This window comes from Papio anubis, chromosome 7, assembly GCF_008728515.1.
Source record: "Papio anubis isolate 15944 chromosome 7, Panubis1.0, whole genome shotgun sequence".
Lineage (NCBI taxonomy): Eukaryota > Metazoa > Chordata > Mammalia > Primates > Cercopithecidae > Papio > Papio anubis.
The window spans coordinates 3231573-3234990 of NC_044982.1; the positions used below are offsets into that span (position 1 = coordinate 3231573).

The 3418-nt window shown below is 47.2% G+C and overlaps 1 long non-coding RNA gene across 1 annotated transcript; it reads left to right on the forward strand.

The window, feature by feature from the left end:
• Nucleotides 1-343: 343 nt before the first annotated feature.
• On the forward strand, nucleotides 344-2525 carry LOC116275679. The gene is made up of 2 exons (XR_004184752.1): nucleotides 344-393; nucleotides 2018-2525. It is a non-coding gene; the product is annotated as an uncharacterized LOC116275679 (long non-coding RNA).
• The last annotated feature ends 893 nt before the right edge of the window (nucleotides 2526-3418 follow it).

Consider the following 3418-nt stretch of genomic DNA (forward strand, 5'->3'; position numbering starts at 1 on the left):
GAAAACTATTTTTTATGAACTTAATGTGGCCTAAGTGTCAGTGTTTACAAAGTTTACATTAGTGGCCAGTAATGTCCTAGGCCTTCACATCCACTCACCACCCACTGGTGACTCGCCCAGAGCCACTTCCAGTCCTGCAAGCTCCATTCATGGTAAGTGCCCTAAACCTGTGTGACATTTATATTTTTCATACCATAATTTTACTGTACTTTGTCTATGTTTGTGTCTGTTTAGATACACAAATGCTGTTTTTTTGTTTTTTTTTGTTTTTTTTTTAGACAGGTCTGGCTCTGTCACCCAGGCTGGAGTGCAGTGGTGCGATCTCAGCTAATCTCCACCTCCCAGGTTCAAGTGATTCTCCTGCCTCAGGCTCCCAAGTAGCTGGGACTACAGGTGACTACCGCCATGCCTGGCTAATTTTTGTATTTTTAGTAGAGATGGGGTTTCACCATGTTGGCCTGACCTCAGGTGATCTATCTGCTTTGGCCTCCCAAAGTTCTGGGATTACAAGCATGAGCCACTGCGCCTGGCCTAGATCCACAAATATTAATACTTACCATTGTGTCACAATTGCCTACAATATTCAATATAGTCCCACATTGTACAGGTGTGTAGCAGGCTGCCTCATCTAGGTCTTCATCATGATGTTTGCACTACCACGAAATTGCCTAATGACATGTCTCAAAACGTATCCCTGTTGTTAAGCAACACATGACTGTATAAATAGATACATTTGAAAATAAATTTTTATTTAAAAAGAATATTTGTTTAGACATAATATTTATTTTAAAAGAATGACAAACACATAGCATGTTAACATTAGTAATTATTTTAAATGAAAAATAAGTATGTTCTGAAACCACAACAACAAAGTTGACAATAAGGGTGACATTATCTTTCATTTTTGTCAATATCTTTAATGTCTGGCTTGACAGGAGACAGGTAGATTCTCATATCTGCTTCTGCATGAGTCTGTTGTGATACATTGTTTTGGCTGAAGTGTGTAAGGAATATCCAGCCGTTCCCAGACATGCTGTTGGAAAAGGGATGAGTAATTCAATACCGTTTTTAGATAGTTGTGACTATTCTTCTTTGATATGACACCAAAACTGGACATGTTTAAAGACTAGTTATCATGATTATTTAAAGATTCTTTAATTTAAAAGATCAGTTACAATCAAAGATTGGTTAAAATGTGGATTAAAGGTTGATTATGTGGATTTGAGATTATAATCTTTAAACTGAAAGGTCTTGTACATTTTCTTTTTTTTTTTTTTTTTTGAGACAGAGTCTTGCTTTGTCGCCCAGGCTGGAGTGCAGTGGCTTGATCTTGGCTCACCGCAACCTCTGCCTCCTGGGTTCACGCCATTCTCCTGCCTCAGCCTCTGGAGTAGCTGGGACTACAGGCGCCCACCACCATGCCTGGCTAATTTTTTGTATTTTTAGTAGAGATGGGGTTTCACCATGTTAGCCAGGATGCTCTCGATCTCCTGACCTCATGATCTGCCTCCCAAAGTGCTGGAATTACAGGTGCGAGCCACTGCGCCCGGCCTGGTCTTGTACATTTTCATTTACTTTTTGTATATGATGTGAAGTAGAGCTCCAACTTCGTTCTTCTGCAGGTGGCTATCCGCGATCCCAGCTGAAGAAAAGACTGTTCTTCCCCCACATCACCCCCACATTTGGGGGTCAGTTGATTTTGATGAGAGCCAAGGCACTCTCATCAAAATCAATTGACCCCCAAATGTGAGTTTCTTTCTGGACTCTCAGTTCTATTATATTGGTCTATATATCTATCTGTATACAAGCACACACAGGCTTGACTACTGTAGCTTTGCAGTAAATTTTGAAATCAGAAAGTGTGCATCCTCCAATCTTTGCTCTTTTTCAAGATTTTTTTGGTCGTCTGGGTTCCTTGAGTTTCCACATGAATTTTAAGATCAGCTTAATTCCTACAGAGAAGCCAGCTGAGATTCTGATAGGGATTGTCTTGAATCAATGTTCTTTTTGCTATAAGTTACAGAGTAAATTAAACAACTGAAGGAAGGTCCCTGTGAGCTGCAGTCCCGGGAGAAGAGGAAACCCTTCAAAGTGGATTCTGGAAAGAACAGCCTTGGTTTTCTTCTGAACAATAAGTTCTGGCCCAGCTGGACCCGGGGTGGGCACCATGAGTGCTGGCTGATAGCCCTCTCCTGCCAGCCCTGCGAGGTGTGGGGAGCACCTGCAGCATGGCTCACCTGAACCCAGTCCCCAGGCCCATGGCCTCCGAGAGATGAACGCTGGCTGCCCAGAAGCAGGTGTGGGGGAGGAGGCAGAGGGACCGCCCACGGGCATCCCTGGGCTCCCTGGCTCCTGCCTGCTGACGTGCCGCCTCAGTCGGACAGAGGTTTCAACACACTTGTACCCTTCCCAACACAGGCAAGGTATCTCCTGGGCCTGGAAGAAAACCAAGGTCAGGGGATCTCCTAGTTCAATGAGGGAGAACGACATGTAAGGAAGATAAAAATTAAAGCCGTGTGGGATGTGAGACACCCAGGGTCTCATAGGACAAGACGTGAGTGGACTGCAGGCTGGGGCGGGGCTGTGGAGAGGGGAGACCTGGGGTGGGGTTGGGGACAGGGGAGGCTGGGGCGGGGTGGGGGTGAGGAGTGGGATCCAGGAAGGTTCTAAGAGGAGAAGATGCCCACCCACACTGGGGTTACAAGGAGGATAGGAATTTGTCAGAGGGCAAGGGGACAGCAGGAGGGAGTGACCAAGGGGGTCAGCAGGGGCAAAGGCCAGGAGGTGGTCACGGTAGTGGTGTGTGTGGGGACAGAAGGTGTCAGCACAGCTGATGCTGGGGAAGGGGCAGGCAGGGATCCCCGTCCTGGAGAGCCAGGCCAGAGCACTCGGGGACTGTCCTATAGCCAGCAGGAACCTGAAGGGCTCAGGAACATGCCCTGGCAGCCAGACACAGGATGGAGGGAGCGGGTAGGACGGTGAAACCCTCTTATTCTGGAACTCAGCCCCTCTGGGAGACACAGGAAGGAACTGCCAGGGCTGTGGACTTGCACAGTCTCGTCTGAACGATCTCATCCCTGGCAGTTTGTTTGTTTGTGTTTTAAAGATAGGGTCTTACTCTGTCACCCAGGCTGGAGCGTGCTGGCACAATCATGGCTCACTGCAGCCTTGGCCTCCCTGGCCCAAGGGATCCTCCCACCTTAGCCTCGAGAGCACCTGGGCCCACAAGCACACACCACCACACCCAGCTAATTTTTATTTCATTTTATTTGTGGCGATGGGGGTCTCACTATCTTGCCCAGACTGGTCTTAAACTCCTGGGCTCAAGTGATCCTTCCCGCTCGGTCTCCCAAAATGCACCGGATATTACAGGCATGAGCAGCTGCGCCTAGACCCTGGCAGCCTGTTGAAATGGAAT